Source organism: Helianthus annuus, chromosome 1, assembly GCF_002127325.2.
Source record: "Helianthus annuus cultivar XRQ/B chromosome 1, HanXRQr2.0-SUNRISE, whole genome shotgun sequence".
Taxonomy (NCBI): domain Eukaryota; kingdom Viridiplantae; phylum Streptophyta; class Magnoliopsida; order Asterales; family Asteraceae; genus Helianthus; species Helianthus annuus.
Genome location: NC_035433.2, coordinates 30,726,259 through 30,749,184, shown reverse-complemented (window position 1 = coordinate 30,749,184; position 22,926 = coordinate 30,726,259). Strand labels below are relative to the sequence as shown.

At 38.8% G+C, this 22,926-nt stretch overlaps 1 long non-coding RNA gene across 2 annotated transcripts; it reads right to left on the bottom strand.

Moving 5' to 3' along the window:
* Positions 1-451: 451 nt before the first annotated feature.
* LOC110935280 lies at positions 452-2,579 on the bottom strand. 2 transcript variants are annotated; one of them, XR_002589013.2, is made up of 3 exons: positions 2,444-2,579; positions 1,860-1,943; positions 452-1,017 (listed from the first exon to the last, which is right to left on the bottom strand). It is a non-coding gene; the product is annotated as an uncharacterized LOC110935280 (long non-coding RNA). The 2 variants fall into 2 exon arrangements; XR_002589011.2 differs by having other exon boundaries at positions 1,860-1,939.
* Between the last annotated feature and the right edge of the window lie 20,347 nt (positions 2,580-22,926).

Genomic DNA, 22,926 nt, shown 5'->3' with positions numbered 1-22,926 from the left:
TGAATGGGTATCGAACACAGGGAGTTTGTGGAAAGTGTGTTGATTCTATAGCTTTGTGAATTAACTACAATTAAACTAATTTGCAGAAATTAAAATTCAAGAGTTGATTGTTTTGGTTTTAAGAACTAATATTAACTAATTAAATTACAAATCAAAGATTGGTTTTGTAAACAGACTAGGAACAAGCGACCATCCTAGATTTCAGGTTTTAATCCACACTAATGTTTATGCTTAACTAGAAAGAACCACATAGACATGGCTCGCGTTTGATTATCTGCTTGTGATGAAAGGGAACTAGGTACTCGGATTATAAAATGCGAGGTTGTTACCTGATGATCAATTGACAATTATCCAACCCTAATCCCTCCCATGATATCTCGATTGCCAACGGCACCAAGAAAGTATGGTTTAGATTAACATCAAACAAAAATCAACACTTCACAAACAAACATTCAAACACCATAATAACTCAAACAAACATTCAAAGTTATTATTCTAGAAATTCAAGCACAAACATAGTGTTTCAAAAGCAAACCTTACATCTAGGATGATCCCCACAAGTTTAGCCACTCATGACTTGGTACATCATCATCGCACAACGATTAATGTTCAATACGAATCTAAAACACAAACCAATTGTTTAGAAATGTTTGGAACCAAGAAGAACTAGCCAAAATCGCCCACAATATGCAGAGAAAACGTTCAATGATGAGATAATGTGAAAAGGCACATGAAAAACGGTTTAATGGAGGCAGTTACACTTTTGTCCGTCATTTCTACCGTAACTTACGGTAGCTATAGTAAGTTACGGTAGCCTTCAGAATGCTACGGTGGATCCCTACTGAGCTACGGTGGAAGAATATGGATTTCAGGGCTACTGTAACTTACGGTAGCCACCGTAAGTTATGGTGGACCCCTGAATCTTGTGTTTTGTTTCCTCTTTCCTTCCATGCTTGACCCGTTCCATTCCAATCCATCCAAAGCAACATTTTCTCCATTTTAAGCTCCAAAGTATACCTGAAACATAAGCAACTGTAGTCATCTAATTCAAGATAATTACACGATCAAGTGAGGGATCAACTCGTCTTTTAACATCATTAAGGGTTGTCCTATGGACCACCCATCAATAATCACCATACAAGTTCCTAAATAACCCATATGGGTTGTTGCCCAATTTAACCATCAAGGACTTTTTGGTCAATTTTAGTCCTTCATTTTATGACGAAGGACTTTCACTAACATTTGACCAAAATATCACTTTTAACTATAAATCTAAATATGCGTACCTGGCTCGGGTCATAGCATCGACCCGTTTACTTACTTTTTTCTTTAAATTTTATAGTTAGAGCAACACAAACATATGTTATTTCCTTTGATCACAAAACTCAACAAGTAGTCGTCGGTTATTATCGTCAAATGGTATTAACACACCATTTGACCCGTTTAGTCAACATGACCATTTATCAACGTATGATGATATATTAATACCATCATGCCCCTTGAACCTATTCCGGTTCGCGCCGTTAAGTCTTATTACTTAAAAAACAATTTCTTAAATTGTTTGACCCTTTATAACTTTTACCAATGGTGTCTTTATTTTGATCGCTATTATTTTAACTATTAATTTGATCCATTTGGTTGTCGAGTGAATTCCATCACTTCAATGACATACCAAACACAACCATTTTCGCTATATCAATATTACACATATTTTAACTATCTATTTTGACCCGTTTGGTTGTTGAGTGAATTCCATCACCTCAATGACATACCAACGCAACCATTTTCGCTATATCAACATTAAACATAATTTAACTAAGCTTGTCTACATAAATGTAACGGGACGACAAGTCGCGTACCTTAGATCTTCCCTTTAAGTCGCGTATCGCTCCCAGCTTTATCACCCGCCTTCTTGCTCGAGTCGCCTATGGTGAACAACCTGGCTAATTGTTAAATTGCCATTTTAAAGAATCAATATTATCCAATTTTGTCAAGAATCATTACATATGATTATTTTCAAGTTTTATCATACTTCTATAGTTTTATGTTCTCACTTAGGCAATTTATCAAACACCTTGTGGGTATGATTTAAAACTACATCAAATCTTAGGAAATTCCTAACCACGAATTCTCAATTCAACAAGTAGGTATGTTCATCTTGGGCATTTTAACATCACATTTCAGTTTGTTATGAGTTCATATGCTCAGTTAACTCTTTAAATTTCATGAACTCAACCTTTTTCATCAAAACCCACTTATACCCATATGTGCATTTAACCCTAAGCTTCAATCATGACAGTTTTCTACTATCATCATTCAAGGGTTCATTTCTAAGCATTTAAACATTTCACATATAGTTACAACATCAAGATTTCATATATGGATTGAAACTTGTGATGATCAACTAGTTTCAACCCATCACCAACATCAAAATTTAACTTACCTTATGTTACTCTAGCTTAGAGGATTCGCTATTTCAGTTTGTACACTAGCTTGGGGCTCGATTTCTCCTTCAATTTGAAGGAATTTGTGAATTTTAGGCTTTGGGGAGTTTTCCCCTTTTTCTTTCCTGATCTGGTTGACCAACACACCTTTTGTGTGTGTTTTTGGTGTAGTTTTCTTATTAAAACCTCATCTATCATAATTTACCATTATGACCCCTCAAGTTTCAATGGTTTTTTTATAAACTAGCTACTAACTAGTAATCAAACAACTTAGTCAAGTTTCTTTATTTTAGTTTTTCTTTTATATCACTTTATTTATCATCAACAAAATATAATATATTATACATGTAATATATTTCTTTATTGTTAATAAGGCACATGACTAACTAGGTTGGTTATTCCTAGTTATCTTATCCTTGGTTGTAACTAACGTATACCCGTTAAAAACAAAATAGTTTTTATTTTGATCAAATGAAGCTATAACTCACTATTTATCACTTAATCGCATATTACTAACTAGGTTAATTATTCCTAGTTATCTTAGTGGGTTCGGGAGGTTATAATTTGTTTTAGTTTAAGTCCCGTTAACTCGGGCCTTTTATTACTTTGTTTTCTCAAAATGATTATTCTTCTTTTAATTAATATTAGGTTTAATTATTTAAATCATAATATTTACCGGGTTAATTTTCACCACTAACCGAATTCTACCCGTCAATAATATTAACGTGGTTTGATTACCAAACCCGTTTTTGGGGCGTTACAAGTCTACCCCCCCTAAAGATGTTTCGTCCCCGAAACCTTATTTACGTAGTTCATTAACTTAGACTAAACGAACTTAGATTCGTTTCTATGATATTCATTCTTTCGGACAAATATTATAATCCCGCCGGAACGTCAACAAGAGGTCCTCGATAGATTGGACCGATGTGAACGGGAGATTCAAACCGAGCGCAGTAACACTCGAGGCTTCTTCAAGGGGTTGTCAGACCTGATCAAAGGGAAGTCCAAGAGAAGGGGTCATTGAAGACCTTTGTTGTTTATTTTATTTGGTTTTAATCCAGTCCCTGCGTGAGCCTCTGCGTGGGCTTGTCTTTTAGTAATCCGCCCCTGCGTGGGCATGTCTTTTAGTTAACCCCTGCGTGGGTTTGTTTGTTTGTTGTTTGTTTGTATTTTGCCCCTGTGTGGGCATGTTGTTTCTTAGAAAGTCCCGTTTAGGGCAAATGTTGTACTTGTTAAATTTTAGTAATGGAATGATTGAATTTAAATTTTCATATTTGTTTATTATTAAGTATATGCATAAACTTAAAACACAAAGTAAAATGAAAATAACATTCCTATAAAGGATCTACCATTATATTAAAGTGGCAAAATCTAAAAAGGACAAGACCTAGCCATGTGTCATTTTAAGACAAGGCCAAGATGGTATCTCCATAATTAGATTCAGATCCATAATTAACATCTCAACTTAGGATTGTTCTGTGTTTAATATCAAAAGAGAATCTTGGGGGTAAAACCTAGCCACATGTCATTGTAGACGTGGCCAAGATGGTAGAACCTGTCCAAAGGATTCCAAATCTTGTTAACATCTGTAAGTATGCTAACATGCTGGCAAATTATGATGCAGTAAAAAACACACAAGCCATCTTTAAAATGGGTTAATTTATTTTCCCTATAATTATATGACCATCCCTTAAGGATGAAGTGCCTACGGGTAATAATTAAATGTCCTCTGGGACTAAGAGACAGTAGAAGTCTGCAACTCACTGTCTAGAAGGGGTTTTGAACTGCGATTCAGACCCAAATACCTGATTCTGTGAAAATCCTGGTTGTAAATTAAAAACTGTCCTTGGGACTAGACTTTTATGCTAATATTAAAATATGATATAGGATTATAATAAAGGTCCTGAATAAATAAATAATTAACAAATTAACTAGAAATGACTATTAAAACCATGGTTAATAAATTATAAAAAAATTCTGTAAAAGCATCTAAAATAAAACCTTGCCCATTATTTTCTATATGTAGCATTTGAAGCTACATGGCTGGGTCGGAGGAGGTGAACAGTCGTCCGGTGGAGAACCACGAGAATGCTAAAATACAGGTTACTGGCGCGGAACTACAAGCATTAGTTAACAATGCTGTTGCAAAGGCTATGGAACGACAGTATAGTGAAAATAGTGAGACTCGAAGTAGGACCCTATCTACGCCGCAATCCAAGCCTAAGACCCATTTTGAGGCTGACAGCAAGCCACCACCTACCCCACCAAGGTCTAAGAAAAATGAGTCTAAGAAAGATGATGACAGACATTCCTCCAACGAAAACAACATTCCATCCAAAAGGATTATATTGGATGATAAGCCTCGTGCCAAAGGTTGCACATACAAGTATTTTGTTTCATGTAAACCCCAAGATTTTACTGGGGAGAAAGGGGCGGTGGATTGCATGACTTGGTTGGATGAGATGGACACGGTGGTAGACATAAGTGGTTGTGCTGAAAGAGACATTGTGAAGTTTGTGTCACAGTCTTTCAAGGGTGAAGCCCTAGTATGGTGGAGATCGTTGATTCAAGCCACCGGGAAGGTACATCTGTACAGCATGTCTTGGGAACAATTTGTTACCCTCATCAAGAAAACTACTGCCCTCAGCGTGAGGTTGAAAAGATAGAGTCTGATTTTCTATCTCTGGTTATGAAGAACCTGGATTGCCAGGCTTATCTCACGAGCTTCAATACTATGTCAAGGCTAGTCCCTTACCTTGTGACACCTGAACCGAAGAGGATAACTCGTTTTATTGGGGGTATGGCCCCAGAAATAAAAGCAAGTGTCAAGGCCTCTCGGCCCGCTACATTCAGATCAGCAGCTGACATATCTCTGTCCCTCACGCTGGACGCAGTTAGAAAGAGATCGCTGAGAAATACGGATGCCGAGAAAAGGAAACGCGTAGATGACGGTTCACGACGCTCAGATAAGAAGCACAAAGGAAACAACGACCACAAGAAAAGGTCGAGATCCAAGAAGGGTGATCAACAGACGGGTGATAAACCCAAATGTAAGGTTTGCAAGAAGCACCATTTTGGAAGGTGCAGGTATGAGTCGAAGTCCCAGTCCCAGCCGAAAGCGTGTGGGATTTGCAAGTCATTAGACCACAAGGCATTGGATTGTAAAAAAATTAAGGATGCTACGTGCTATAACTGTAATGAAAAGGGGCATCTTAGGACCAACTGCCCAAAGCTTGCAAAGAAGGCTGAGGAGGGAAAGAAGACCAATGCAAGGGTCTTCCGCATGGATGCGAAGGAAGCTGTTCAGGATGCCAATGTCATAACAGGTACTTTTCTTATTAATGATGTCTACGCAAGAGTATTATTTGATTCAGGAGCAGATAGATCGTTTGTAGATGATAAGTTTTGTGAATTGTTGAAAATGTCTGTTAAGACCTTAAGTGTGAAGTATGAAGTGGAATTAGCTGATGGAACCCTAGAAACCGCTTCAACTGTATTAGATGGATGTGTCATATCCATTAGGAACCACTCTTTTCCTTTGTCCCTACTTCCATTTAAGTTAGCTGGTTTCGATATAGTGATAGGCATGGATTGGTTATCGCATAACCAAGCCCAGATAGTTTGCAATAAGAAGCAAGTGGTGATCAAGACTCCGTCTGGTGAGTCGCTTACCATCCAAGGAGACACCCGGTACGGGTTACCTGAGCAGGTGTCTATGCTCAAAGCATCTAAATGCTTAAAGAAGGGTTGTGTCATTTATATGGCACAAGTGACTGTCGACGAGCAGAAACCCAGGATTGAAGACATTCCTGTCATTTCTGAATACCCCAAAATTTTCCCGGAAGAACTACCTGGTTTGCCACCAGATACACAAGTAGAGTTCAGAATCGACATCATTCCAGGAGCTGCACCTGTTGCAAGAGCACCTTATAGATTAGCACCAACAGAGATGAAGGATTTGAGGACGCAACTAGATGATTTGCTAGCCAAAGGTTTTATTAGACCTAGTTCATCTCCATGGGGAGCACCAATCTTGTTCGTCAAGAAGAAAGATTGTTCGATGCGTTTATGCATCGATTACCGTGAGCTTAATAAGGTCACTATCAAGAATAGGTATCCTTTGCCCAGGATCGACGATTTGTTTGATAAGCTTCAGGGAGCAAGCTACTTTTCCAAGATCGATCTGAGGTCAGGCTATCATCAGTTGAAGGTCAAAGACGAAGATGTTCACAAAACTGCATTTAGAACTCGTTATGGTCATTATGAGTTCCTAGTGATGCCTTTTGGGCTCACTAACGCACCTGCCGCATTCATGGATCTCATGAATCGCGTCTGCAAGCCCTATCTAGACAAATTTGTCATCGTCTTCACCGACGACATTCTCATCTACTCGAAGAACCAAGCTGACCACGAGAAGCATCTCCGTTGCATTCTGAACTGCTTCATCAAGAAAAGCTCTATGCCAAATTTTCTAAGTGTGAATTTTGGCTTCGTGAAGTCCAATTTCTGGGACATGTTGTTAGTGAGCGTGGTATCCAAGTAGATCCCACTAAGATTGAAGCTATCATGAACTGGCAAGAGCCGAAGACGCCTACGGAGATTCGCAGCTTCTTAGGATTGGCAGGATACTACAGATGCTTATCGAGAACTTCTCAAGAATTGCAACACCCCTGACTCTCCTCACTCGTAAGAATAGCAAGTTTGATTGGGGGCCTAAGCAGCAAGAATCCTTCGATATTTTGAAGCAGAAGTTGAACAACGCTCCAGTGCTGACGTTACCTGAAGGAATTGAAGAGTTTGTAGTATATTGTGATGCATCAGACACCAGAATGGGGTGTGTGCTTATGCAAAAAGGCAAGGTCATTACCTATGCCTCACGACAGTTAAAAGTGCATGAGAAGAACTACACCACCAATGACTTGGAGCTGGGTGCCGTTGTATTCGCATTAAAACTATGGAGGTATTATTTGTATGGAACTAAGTGTGTGATCTATTCTGATCACAAAAGCCTCCAGCATCTGTTCAATCAGAAGGATTTGAACATGAGGCAACGACGCTGGATGGAAACTTTGAATGATTATGATTGTGAAATAAGATATCATCCAGGCAAGTAGGGTTGTAAACGAACCGAACGAACACGAACACGAACAAGGCCATGTTCGTGTTCGTTCGTTAAGGAACAAGCTTGTTCATGAACTGTTCACGAACGCTTACCGAACGAGATTTCTTGTTCGTGTTCGTTCATTAAGAAAACGAACATGTTCGTAAACTGTTCACGAACACTTACCATATGCTAATGAAACTAACAAATGTTCATGAACATAAATGAACACAAACGACGTTTATGAACACAATATTCATTTTAGAATAAAATCTGCATTTTCATCACAAACATTACGAAGAATCCACAAAAAAATAAATAAACACTTAACATAATTATCCGAACAGAGTTGGCGTGATTATCAAAAACATGATAAACACAAAATTAAGAGTTCGCTGAACGTTCGGTTCGTTTACAGCCTTACAGGCAAGGCCAACGTAGTCGCAGATGCCTTGAGTAGAAAAGAAAGAGTAAAGCCGATAAGAATCAATGCCAAGAGCATTGAGATCAAGAATAGTTTGAATGAAAGATTGTTAGCTGCATAGAAGGAGGCTGTGTTGGAAGCTAACTATCCTAATGAAAAGCTAGGAGTGACTGAAGAACAGTTATCCTATGGCAAGGACGGAATCCTAAGATTAAATGGACGAATATGGGTTCCAGTTTATGGAGGACTTCGGGATGTTATCCTTCAGAAGGCCCACAGTTCCAAATATTCCGTTCATCCTGGAGCTGATAAGATGTACCGGGATTTGAAAGCAAACTATTGGTGGATAGGCTTGAAGAAGTCTATAGCTGCTTATGTGGCTAAATGTTTGACGTGCGCATAAGTCAAAGCTGAACATCAAAAGCCGTCTGGTTTGCTGCAACAACCTGAAATTCCCACTTGGAAATGGGAAATGGTGACGATGGATTTCATCACCAAATTGCCAAAGACAAAGAAGGGAAATGATACTATATGGGTTATAGTTGATAGACTGACTAAGTCAGCACATTTCCTACCCATTAAGGAGACTTATAGCTCCGACATGTTAGCCCAACTGTACGTTGATAAGATTGTGTCTCTACATGGGGTACCAGTGGCTATTATCTCTGACAGAGATACCAGATACACGTCACACTTTTGGAAAAGTTTCCAACAGTCTTTGGGCACGCGCTTAAACTTCAGTACGGCTTACCATCCTCAGACGGATGGGCAGAGTGAGCGTACCATTCAAACTTTGGAAGACATGCTTCGCGCATGTGTAATTGATTTAGGTGGTAGTTGGGATAAGCATCTGCCATTGGTCGAGTTCTCCTATAATAATAGCTACCATACCAGCATTCAGGCTGCACCTTTTGAGGCACTATATGGTAGGAAGTGCAGAACGCCCATCTGTTGGGCAGAAGTAGGAGACACTCAATTATTAGGTCCTGATATAGTCTTTGAGACAATGGACAAGATTGTCCAGATTCGCGACCGCCTAAAAGCTGCCCGGGATAGGCAGATGAGCTATGCTGATAAAAGGCGAAAACCTCTCAAGTTTGAGGTTGGCGATAAAGTTTTGCTCAAGGTGTGACCCTAGAAAGGGGTGATGCGATTTGGTAAGAAAGGTAAGTTAAGCCCATGGTATATAGGACCATTCGAGATTATCGAATGTGTAGGGTCAGTGGCTTACAAATTAAACTTACCAGAAGAGCTCAGTGGTATTCATAATGTATTCCACGTCTGCAATCTGAAGAAATGTCTAGCTGATGAATCGCTAGTCATACCACACACAGATGTGCACATAGACGAGAGCTTGAAATTTGTGGAAAAACCTGTGTCGATTGAGGATCGACAGGTAAAGAGGCTTCAAAGGAAGCTTGTGCCTATTGTCAAGGTGAAATGGGACGCCCGTAGAGGTCCTTGAAAATTCATGTCCAATAATGTATGAACACGTGTCATAAGCTCTGAACGTGTGAAAGAATACGTTAGAGGGACTAAAGTTGACAAACAAGGAAACTATGTGAATATAAGGGTCCAAAGTGTCAACAATGGATAATTATATTTAAAAATAGCCCTACAAGATGTTGATACCTTCAAACGAATAAATCATGGATCATATGAAGCTAACTATGAAAGAAAGTGAGAAATTACAAACCACAGGGGCTAAATGTGTCAACATGTGTAAAGTATACCTCTGAGTGACCTTTTAGCAGACCCGAAGCTTTTGTAACGGTAAATTATACTCACTAGAATATGTGGTAAAAATTTCATAAAGTTTCGTTATCATATGAGAAAGTTATGATCAAATTCGTGTACGAGGGGTTAAAAGCGTCAACGATGAAATTCTAGGCCTTTCGGGTGTTCACAAAGTTATCAAGGGACTTAACAAAGTTAGTAAAGGTCCTAAAGCCCTTAAAAATAAAGTTAGAGGGCTGAAATAGCAAAATATGGACTTAAAACCACGTTACAAAGGACCAGGGACCAAAAATGCAAAGTTCAAACCTTGTTTAGCTGGTTCTGACAGGCCAGGCGGCCCGCGTAAGAAACCCTTAAGGGTTACGCGGCCCGCGAGAGAGACACAGTAACAGAAAACGTGCACAGCTGCCAGTCAGGCCTGTTAACCGACTTAAATGGGTTGTTTTCTTATACCAGAGCCCTCTCCAATGGTTTTTCATGCATAGGGGCACCTGTGAACATCTGGTAACAATTGTAGACTATTGTGGCATCATCTTGTGGGATCAAATTCAATAGATAAGGGGCATGAGATTGTGAACATTTTGTTCATTCATTACAACTTCTCACAACTTCATCTCTGGAGCTCTCTGGACATCAAGCAAACTTCTTAGTGATCCCTAATCATAGTTAGGACTCTTGTAAGTGCTCTTAACCTTTCTAAATCCATTTTAGCTTAGTTAATTAGCTAAAAGTCAAACCATCGTAATTAAGGTTTGACTTCGTGATTAATTAAAATTTGTCCAGTCAAATCACGAATTAAAAATACCTATAAGAAGGTAATTATGTGGGTAATAAACCCTTAAAAGGGTATTTTCAGATTCCCACTCTAACTATGTTAATTGTCGAGTCAAAGCTTACCTTAAAAAGTCAACAGAATGTTTATTTTCAAATTAATGCATAATTAGCAATGTAGGATACATGCAACCTGTTTGATCATTAATATAACTTGGTAATTAATGTAAGAACATGTCCCAACATGTTCAACTCGACAATTTTCAGTTTAGACTCGGTTTGGAACCGAAAGTCGCATAGTTTGACTTCTGCTTTGACTTTCAGTTCTGACCTGTTTAAGCCAAGTTTAGGATTGCCTTAGAGCTTCTTTTGGACCTATTTTCATGTTAGTATAACCCTCTGTGATTATACAACTTGGTTCATTAGACATCCTATTCAGATGCATGTTTCCGTTAAATGCTTATATGTTGACCATTATGCCCAAATGACCTTAAAATATGATTTTTAAAAATGTAAAAGGGTAGACACCTTAGCTACTAATTTATAAACTTGCACCTAAAATTTTACATCAGTTTGAGGTATAGATTAAGAGTTATGCTCATTAGCATAATTAGAAGCTTCTTTAGTAAATAAATGGCGTAAATTGCATATAGCCTATCTAAACCCAAATTTTTATATAAAAATTTGTACCTACTGTTATAAAATAGTATTTTGGGACTTTTAGAAATTTTTATTTAATTTTAGGCTGAGCATAACTTAGTGTTCTAAGCTTTATTCGGCTAATGCCGGTTTTGCCCTTTTGGGCTATAAAATGAGTTTTATAAATCCTATTGACCCCAAACCTTTTTCTACTGATCTAATATGTTAAACAAAGTATTTTGAGCCTTCTGGAATTTTAAAAATATCAGCTTTCTATACCAAACCTGGAAATGGCTCCAAATCGCCTTTTTAAGCGTTTTTAACACATAGTATGTAATAAAACTTTTTTAACATATGGGGTTGATACCTACTGATGTATTCAGTAAAATTTTATATTTTAACAGTAAGCAAATATTTTAAACTCAGAATTCCAGTTTTGACCTTTTAGGCCTATGTGAAATTACCAAAATGCCCCTACGGAGCATAGTATGGTTATAAGTAATAAATTTCACATATATGTGATACCCTACTGTTATAACTTATTAAATTAAGTATATTTACTGATTTAATCAGACATGTAACCCATGTTATTATTTAAACTCTTTTACACCCTTTAAAATGACCAAAATGCCCTTATGAGGCATAGTTTGGGTCTAAAACCATTTGGGGCATAATGGAAGGTATCTTACTGATATCACAATATGTTTAAGGCATATTAGCTTAGGAAACTTGTATATGACTCTTATGGTTACTCGTTACGCACCTTACGCGTTCGGATCGGCTTATGTAACTAGTTTACCCATTTTAGCCGAAACGGGTCAAACCATATCATTTCTGTCTCAAAATCCAGAACGTGATTAAGTTACCCATATTAAACAAGTATGCAAGCTTGTTGGGTCAAAACCACATTCTAAAACGGTCTTTGCCTTATCGTGCGTTTAAACCGTAATCTTTATTTAAAACTAACGGCTCTAAGCTTAGGCTGAATTAAAAGACCCGTCAGGATTCTAATAGGTTATTAAAAACCTTCATTCCAGATATAGGAGCCCAGTAAAAGCTATCTGTACTTGCTGATTTGATACGGCTGGGATTAAATTTATATTTAGCTCAGGTAAATACATTTAACTTATTTTCCCTTACACGGGCTTGGGGTACGGTATATAAAATACCGCTTGGTCGGGTAATTGACCTTAACCAGTCGGTGGTTAAGTGTTGTCAAAATGACCCGTTTGAAGATGTTGTTTTGTTTGTTTAACGCCTTTGGGGGTTTAATGACCATGTCCCGGATATCCTTGGCATCATTCAAAGAATGGCCACGACCTTAGCACACGGGTGTAGGCGTACACCCGTAGTGCATTCAAATCAATTAAGTATAATCGTCGGTACGAGAGAAGTCTCGCGGTAGAACTATACTAAGTGGTGTGTCTGTTAATCTTTAACCCGGCACGACCCGGACAACTGAACGCATAACAAACATGTAATTCTTTTACAAGATTATAAGCAAATAATTATCCCAAGTTATAAAAAGTTTTGTGCCGCGGGCATTCAAATCAATTTTAAACCTTTTCAAAATGAGTCAGTTAAATTGTATTTACCAGTGTAAACTGACGTATTTTCCAAAAAGGCTAAGTGCATGTACTACGCGTAATAGGCTGGCCACTCCTTAGCATCAATAAAAGTCTCGCAAGCTTAGGATGCATGATGTCTGTTGAATAAAAGATTCCTCTTTGTTTTAATCCGCCTTTGGATCTATTTCAACTGTTTGTGATACTTGATATTACAATTTCATTTGGTTGAAATAAAATCTATCTTTTGCTTCCGCTGTGCATTTATATTTTGTATTGTTTGACTATGACGATATCAACTACGTCACTAATCCCCCACCGGGCCCACCAGTGACACGTGGAAAATAGGGGTGTGACAGAGTAGTGGGTCTTTTACATTGGATTGAGAAGGTAGAGTCTGTTTTTAAGATGTGTGACTGCCCTATCAACAATCGAGTCAAGTATGCAACCGGTACTTTAAAGGGAAATGCGCTATCCTAGTGGAACGCGCGGGTACAAATGCTTGGATTGGTGGCTGCCAATGCTACCCCATGGAATGACTTTAAGGATATACTAAAAGAGGAATACTGCCATCAGGATGATATACAAAAGTTAGAAGTGGAGTATTACAATCTTAAAATGGTCAGTTCTGAAATCGAAGCCTACACTAAAAGGTCAAATTATTTGGCTCCCCTTTGCCCTAATATGTCTGAGCCTGCTTACAAGCGAATCGAGCTTTATCTAAAAGGTTTAGCCCCTGAAATTCAAAGCTTGGTGACCTCGGCAAACTTGCCCACAATTCAACGGGTCATCAGGTTAGCTCACAGACTCACGGACCAAGCGGTGGAGCAGCGCAAGCTGCCCAAACGGGACACCTTTGTCCCCGACACTTCGACTGGGAATAAGCGCAAGTGGGATGGAAATCAAGGCAAGGGTTTTAGCTCCACCCAACCCCAATCGCAACAAAGGAAGTTTGAAAACAGCAGAAGCCCTAGTCAGCAGTCTTCGGCAAATCAGAGTCAAAGTGGTTATCAATGGAATCGACCAAAGTGTGACAAATGCAATCTGCCCCACTTTGGGCAATGTGAGAAGAACCGTTGTCAGTGGTGTGGTAAGCCGGGGCATGCGACAAAGGATTGTAGAAGCCAGTACCCGGCAAGGCAGAATCAGCAACAATAGTCAATGCACCAAAAATAGAGGCCGCAACAACAACAGCAGGGCAATGGGAAATGATGTTACTAGTGTGGAGGTGAATGGTATTTCAGGAAGGATTGCCCTCAACTGAATCAGAACCGTAACAACAATGGCACCAGAAATAACAACAACAATGGCGGAAATGGTGCAAAGGGTCGAGCCTTTGTGATTGGCTCGGGTGAAGCAAGGAACGACCCTAATGTGGTGACAGGTAAGTTCCTACTTGACGACTACTTTGTTTCTATACTTTTTGATTCAGGAGCCGATTTCAGGTTCGTGTCCCTAAGTGTTAGTAAGATGCTTAAGCTTACTCCAACTCCTTTGAACTCCAAACACGTCATCAAGCTAGCTAATGGTAAAAACATCGAGGATACTCACATCATCAACGACTGTAAGCTTGTGTTATCTGGTCAGAATTTTGTTATCAACCTCATCCCTGTTGTTCTTGAAAGTTTCAACGTTGTCATCGGAATGGATTGGTTATTCCATCATTGAGCCGAAATACTCTGTCAAGAAAAGATTGTCTGTATTCGTCGCTCAGTTGACAAACCCCTTGCTATTCGAGGTGAGAAAGGTGGCGTTATGGTAGGTATCGTTTCATTTTCGAAGGCTCAGAAGTGTTTAAGAAAGGGCCATACCGTTGTTCTAGCTATTTTCACTGACGTTTGAACTCTAGAGAAAAGGGTCGAGGATATTCCCATTGTTCGCGACTTTCCCGAAGTTCACATATTTACTAAAAGCATGCATTCCCGGTTATTAGGAACCATACTATCCCTGGATTGGGACAGCCTTATATTCCTGGATTGGAATACTACTAAATAAATACTTTTTCAGTTACATTTCATGTCTTTAACGGACTAAACGAACTCTATCTGAAAGTCCCCACGCATTATACCGATTAGTTGCCGGGTTAGTGATGTCTGTCGTTAAGGACATGCAAAAACCGAAATAAACTAGTAGCTAGAGTAAGTCGGATATCGAACCAGAGGAGGTTGTGGAAAGTGTGTAATGCTCAGTTTTAATTAACTACTATAGAAAAAGTAAAATTCAATTGTTGGTTTGATTGTTTGATTAACTAACAAACTACGAAAATACGAGGTTGTAAACAGTTGGAGAGAACAATGGTTCCTCCAGATTTTAGGTTATGCAGCTAGATTCAATTATGTGTTTAATCGAAACACTCACATAGACATAAGTGTTTAACTTAATTCATCAATTGTGATAACCAACGACTAAGTACTCCGGTCAATACATAACGGGAGGTTATCGAATGATTATCAATTACAATTTACAAACCCTAACCCCATGTCAAATATATCCCAATTACTAGAACTCTCGGGAATTGAATGCTTAGAAATCAAGGTCTAAATAAACGTAACTGTTTACAATCAAGAAATCAAATCAATGGTGAAAAGCATCGAATGCTTAGATCACCGGGTTAAAACGATTATCACAAACACATAGTTTCAATTAACTTACAAAAACCCTCCATCCGGAGGAAACCACTAAAAAACTAGCCGCTCATGTGGATTGAGTGATCTTCAATAGCTTCGGTCATCGTGCCCTCCTTCCCTTGTGACTAATCAAAAGTAATCATAAAAAAACCCCCACGTGATGTTGATGATGGTCTATTTAGTATACCACATGTGCCGCCACTTCAATGTATGCGTGTATATATAGTTGCTGATGATCAATCATGGGGTCCTCCAAAAGTCGGCCCAATAAATTCACGTGAGTTTGGCCTTTTTCTGCCTCCACTAATGATCGGCCCATGTGCGTGCCTTTTATTAAGGTCACAACCCTTTTAGAATCTTGGACACACAAAAAAAAACACCACCCGTAGCCTATGCTCACAAACCGTAAGCTACGTTGTGTGAATTCTGTTTCTTGTTCCCACATAAACCGTAGGCTATGCTTGTAATTTCGTAGACTACGTTTCAACTTTAGATAAAATACCCAAAGGCCCTGGACTTCATTGCTTCGTAATTCTTGCGCATTAAAGTTATCTTTTGGCCTGAATCAAATCCCGAATATCGTAATATATCTCGATCATCACCATGCGTGTTCCATTTCATCACTAAACCTTCCAACTTTACTGGTTTATACGGTTAACCTGTAAAACCACCAAAAACCCGTAGATATCATATTCGAAACATACAATCGCCTAGAACGTAATAAAACACCCAAAATAAGCACTTTAACACTCGGGTTTCACACCCTCCATCACATCCCCACACTTAACATTGATTGTCCTCAAGCAACTATTACAAAAATTACTCACCTTATTAACAAATCACCATCAAATCCCTTACCGAATCAACAGTTAAGGTCCCAAGTCATACCCGTCCCATAGACTGACACAATCGAGATTGACAATCTGACAGATAAATGATACGCATTTAAAATAGCTTAAGACTTGCCTAGCTAAAACTAACATGCTTATGATACTACACACATGCCACACGCCTCTCACAATAATCACTCTTCTCGGTTCAATCAAGACTAGCGTGTAATGTGCTAGTGTATATGTCACTCAAAACCAAATATACTACTTTGCAATCATAAGCTTGTATAGCAATCATACCTCCACTGTATCAATTAACGTAGCACATATCAAAAGGACTTACGGGTTTTGGGTTAAGGGTAAAGGTAAGGAATTTTTTTTTTTGGCTTTTTAGTGTTTATATGGCGAACACAACGAATATACCAAACCATGACAACTTTATTCACAATGATACTAACACATTGGGTTATTTTCGACCCACTTATTTAACACGAACGTAATAATGATTTTTTTCTTTTCTTTTTTCTTTCTCTTTTTTTTTTCTTTTCGTATTTCATTTTTTTCTCTTTTTTTTTTCTTTTTTTTTCAACAAACATCTAATATGTACCTGTCATTCATGGTTGGTAAGCAAACGTCAAACAAAGTGTAACAAACGAAAGGTATAAGGCTCAACATGGTTTACTAGGGTAAGATGAATAAACAATCAACATATAGAACAATGAATGAATCCTAATGCCTTTATCATCTATGTGTATACGCTAAAGCACAGTCTCAGCACGTATCAAACCACACAAGTTCTAACACAAAGCAACATATGGCCTATACTCAACAATTGAACATTCATAGCAATTTAAGCTAACAACTAAGTAGGCTCAAATATCTCACCGAACAAAAGGAATAAGGGTTACCGACACGTAGCATGTGTAATTCCTAAAGCATGTTACCCCTAGTTAGGCATCTCTTCTCAACTATTTTCTAAAAACCTGTCAGAAATACTCTCATGAAACTTAAAGGGACAACCATGACTAGGGATCTAAGTTAGTTTAATATCAGTAGGAACCCTTTAGCGATTGAAAATGTTGGTTTTCATGTAGTTCAAGCATACTCGAGAAACAAAAATTTTCAAAAATTTTCAGTTTTAGCACAATTCAACCCTTCAAGCATTTAAGATATCAATTATACCAACCCTTTTCTCGAGTTACCGCATCCCCACACTTGGGATACATTGTCCCCAATGTATGGTGCAATTTATAATCTAAACTTGAGAAATACCACCCGCAAACCATGAACGGCTAATAACTAGACGACTCGACACATAAAACCACTCCCAACACAGAAATTTCACACCACCAAGTACACAAAAACAAAATAAAACACAGGATAGATAAACACATGCACCTGATCAGAAAACAAGTGAGTGTCTGTGGTGGTGTAACTGCTGCGATCTAACCGGAACATACGTCCCTCATTGATTCTTTGAGATCTCGCCGGGGATGTTGCCAAACATCCCCACACTTGATTCATTGCATCCGTGAAGATGAAACGTAGAAACCTGTCAAAACACAAACACACCAAAACGAAACCAAACCAAAATACAATACTCTACATCCTCGGGCTGCCTCCCGAGAGCGCTAAGTTTAAAGGTCTTCAGCCAGACCATACCTGATATACACTACGGTGGTCTCAATGCACACTTACCCAAAACATTTCCAACGAATGCCCGGAAATTTACACGCCATCTCCATAAATTCATCAGTATAATTGGCATGTTTAGAAAGCACATGCGGGATTCGCTAACCCACTTCATGAGATATACACCGATGTCTTGTAGCTTCACCCTTTTCATCTTCTTCCTCGAACCCTCTTCCCCACACTTGTTAATTGGAATGATTGATATGGGAAGAGGTTCGGTACACACATTCATCTCATCAGACTGCTCTGCCTCATCATCCTCACACACCATCTGATCCACCAGTGACTCTTCATCAGATAAAGGATTCATTGGTGTGGTATTATCCTCCACAACCTCCTCCTCCATGTGAGAATAATCTCTAATGTCAACAGGTAATGGTGAGAGTCGCTCTTCTATTTCTATCTTCATTTTTAACTTCTGACACTTGGAAACTAGGCAGCTGATTCGATCTTCATCGGAAAGGTTGGGTGCTAATAAATACTGTTCGAGTTTGGACAAACTCGCTTCCAACGTAGCAAGCTTTTTCTCCTCCTCGGTCTGATAAGTATAGACACCCTCGGGCTCAGGATATTCCTCGGGATGATACTATCGGTATCCCTGATACGGTGTTGAGATGTATGCATCCATCATTTTTTTATTCCAATACTCTGGATTTTCCAAATACACCGCGCACACATCCTCATCATAAGAAGTATGATAACGACCGCAACAGAAACATCGTCCATCCGTCCTTGGCTCATAATAAGTATCCTCGTCCCGATCCCATCCATCAGAGTAATAACCATCCTCCACCGTTGTATCATAATCATAAAAATATGGTGGAGGGGAAGGATTATCATAGTAAGGCATCGGTGCTTCTGCCAATTTCGCTCTTTTCCGTCTAAATCGGGCCTCGTGGCAACCGATACACGGGTGAAGTGGTTCCCTGCACAAAATGCATCTAAGAGAGGTGCATAATATCGTAAGATCTGTCATCCTGCACAAACACAAAAACACAAGCACCACGCATAAATCTGAACAAAACAAAACAAAACAAAACTGACACTATTTTTTTTTTAATTTTTTTTTTTGATTTTTTTTATTTTTATTTTTTAAACTAAAACTTAACACTAAACAATTTGCGCACGCCTCCCCGGCAACGGCGCCATTTTGATGTCTGTCGTTAAGGACATGCAAAAACCGAAATAAACTAGTAGCTAGAGTAAGTCGGATATCGAACCAGAGGAGGTTGTGGAAAGTGTGTAATGCTCAGTTTTAATTAACTACTATAGAAAAAGTAAAATTCAATTGTTGGTTTGATTGTTTGATTAACTAACAAACTACGAAAATACGAGGTTGTAAACAGTTGGAGAGAACAATGGTTCCTCCAGATTTTAGGTTATGCAGCTAGATTCAATTATGTGTTTAATCGAAACACTCACATAGACATAAGTGTTTAACTTAATTCATCAATTGTGATAACCAACGACTAAGTACTCCGGTCAATACATAACGGGAGGTTATCGAATGATTATCAATTACAATTTACAAACCCTAACCCCATGTCAAATATATCCCAATTACTAGAACTCTCGGGAATTGAATGCTTAGAAATCAAGGTTTAAATAAACGTAACTGTTTACAATCAAGAAATCAAATCAATGGTGAAAAGCATCGAATGCTTAGATCACCGGGTTAAAACGATTATCACAAACACATAGTTTCAATTAACTTACAAAAACCCTCCATCCGGAGGAAACCACTAAAAAACTAGCCGCTCATGTGGATTGAGTGATCTTCAATAGCTTCGGTCATCGTGCCCTCCTTCCCTTGTGACTAATCAAAAGTAATCATAAAAAAACCCCCACGTGATGTTGATGATGGTCTATTTAGTATACCACATGTGCCGCCACTTCAATGTATGCGTGTATATATAGTTGCTGATGATCAATCATGGGGTCCTCCAAAAGTCGGCCCAATAAATTCACGTGAGTTTGGCCTTTTTCTGCCTCCACTAATGATCGGCCCATGTGCGTGCCTTTTATTAAGGTCACAACCCTTTTAGAATCTTGGACACACAAAAAAAAACACCACCCGTAGCCTATGCTCACAAACCGTAAGCTACGTTGTGTGAATTCTGTTTCTTGTTCCCACATAAACCGTAGGCTATGCTTGTAATTTCGTAGACTACGTTTCAACTTTAGATAAAATACCCAAAGGCCCTGGACTTCATTGCTTCGTAATTCTTGCGCATTAAAGTTATCTTTTGGCCTGAATCAAATCCCGAATATCGTAATATATCTCGATCATCACCATGCGTGTTCCATTTCATCACTAAACCTTCCAACTTTACTGGTTTATACGGTTAACCTGTAAAACCACCAAAAACCCGTAGATATCATATTCGAAACATACAATCGCCTAGAACGTAATAAAACACCCAAAATAAGCACTTTAACACTCGGGTTTCACACCCTCCATCAGTTAGGCAAACGGGGTATAGTTGATAGCACTATTAGGTTCGACAAACCTCACACCGTGCTGGGAGCTGGGTGTGAACTATTGACCTTGACACCTTATCAATGATGATAAACATTGATACTGTCACACCCCCAAAAATACCACATGCGGTGACCCCGCTAGGCGTGTGACGTACCAGGATCTAGCCACCAATCACATTGAACTAACATCAAGTTATAAAACAAAGTTTCCATCTATAATGATAAAACATTCATAAACATAAACCAAGTTTAACATGTTCAGCGGAAGCAAATAGTAAATCACTGTTTAAACATTTCAAAACCAAATGTATGTGAAATCAGTAAACAAGTCATGCATATCCAAGCAGTGCGACCCATAACCACTCTAGCCATCCCAGATAGCAAGTTTCTTGTCCATGGTACCTAACGACCTACGAGCATGCAACAAGTGTATCAGACAACGCTGGTGAGTTCATAGTTTTACGAAAACGTTAGTTACCAAGTGTTTAGTTCAGTTCATTGATTATAATGTTGATAATAACTCGAGTACCGTACAAGATGGCTCCAGATTATTTTTGCCCTTCCACAATGCCCCTATCTAAGCATTGGTCATGACTGGGTCATTAGTTCATACCCGTCCTCTCAGGTACGGGGTGAGGGTGCCAAACCTAAATAACGCTATCAACTAATACCCCATTACCTCTCAGGTAACAAACAAGATGGGACTTAATGGTGATAGGAATTGAGTGTATTATCCAACATTCCAGTTTTTACCCAAATGACTTATTCCTCTCAGGAATACCCAATGATTGTCCCACCCACCGGGACGCATGCTCAAGAGAAGTGAACTCACCTTTGATTTGCTCGGTATGTTAAGTTACCCGTCCAAGTTGGTCAACCCAAACCCTACCATGGTTACCAATCAAAATAAGTCTCATAGACAATCAAGTCACGTAGTACACATAACAGGCAGGTTTGCTATTCACACAAGTCACACCAAATGTCTCATTCTTAATAACATGCAACAATAGCTTTCATAAGTACAACATCCATCATAACATATCATCAATTATTCTGTCGACTTACACACATACAACAGCTCCACGAAGAAACCATTCTTCATGGAGTGCTCCCTTGGCGAAGAATCCCTCCTCGAGACGTACTACATGGGGTCCCGGTCACCGTCGCTCCTCCCCCACAAGATGTTGTGGAAAATGAGCCCGCCTTCTTCCTCCCGAGAGAAATAGAGGAGTGGCTCAACGACATCTAGGGGACACCTCTCAGTTCCGAGTTCTACGACACCTTTAAAATACCAGGAAGCTATTTCCGGGCTTTTGTTTTCTACAATAAGGGTAGAACTCCTTAGGATGATTTCATGTATCACTTGACCTATCTATCTTAGGAACTTTTTAGCTTTCTATTTTTCTTTTATTTTCTAGGACCTTATGTAATTCTCTCTTTAAAGAATGATGGTTTTTAATTACTTGGTGTTTGGATGATGTTGTAATGGATAAAACACACTCGGGATGGTGAAGGATACTAAGGGAAGCTTGAACCCACACCCCATGCACAAAAACAGAGCCACCCGACATTGTTTCTTCATTACAGCAAGTTCAGCACGGGGCCGTGCTTAGCCAACACGGCCTGTGCTCAAGGGTCTGCAGAAAAACGCCCAGTTCAGGTACCTGGACATGGGGCGTGTTAGCTGAACACACCCCCATGCCCAGCCTTCTATTACTTTCTGATACTGGCAATCTGAACACGGGGTTGTGCCCGGTCAACACGGGCCCGTGTCCAGACACCCAGTAACATAAATTTTTGTTTTTAAAAACCTTTTTACGCATTCAATCAACCTGAAAATTTATTTTTGGAACACATTGAGGACAATGTGTAATTTAAGTGTGGGGAGGATGCTAAAACCTTGAATCTTGCAAGTCCTAATTACAAGCCTTACACAAAACTCTATTGGAACCGCTAATCACCGCAATTTTTTTTCAAAATTTTTTCATTTTTTTACTTGTCTTGGTTTACTTTGGGAATAACAAGTTCTAAAAAGGTTTTATTTTTACAAAGTTACAACCGATAGCGTCGTGATAAAAAGAACCAACATAAGAAAATTATGAAACGGCATGACAAATCTAGTTAAAATTTGATTATATATACTTGATCACATTATGAACCCATTCCCACAAAAAGTGAGTTTTGAGCCTTTATTGAGCATACAAATATACATCTTTAAATTAAATGCTCTTTTTTCATTTCTTGTGTGAATAGTCGCTTGGTTTCTTAACGACTCTAGAACTTGCCATGATGATACATTCCCGGTCCTTACCAACTTAAACCCAAGTAAGTAAATGATAGAGGCATTAGGACAAACCCTTTTTCTTTTCAACACCGTTATTTTTCATTTTTTTTACCACCTACCCAAAATCCCCCTAGTTAACCCCTTTGAGCCTAAACCTTTTCATTTCTAAACCCACAAAACAAACACCCTTTACCCACCAAAAACCCTTTTTATTTTTAAACCCTTTATTTTAGTAAAAAGCTCGGTCTTCATGTGACATTCCTTAGAAAAAAATGAAGTCTAGCAATAAACAAACAAGTTCCTCAAAGAAACTTGGTTTAAAAATGTGTTG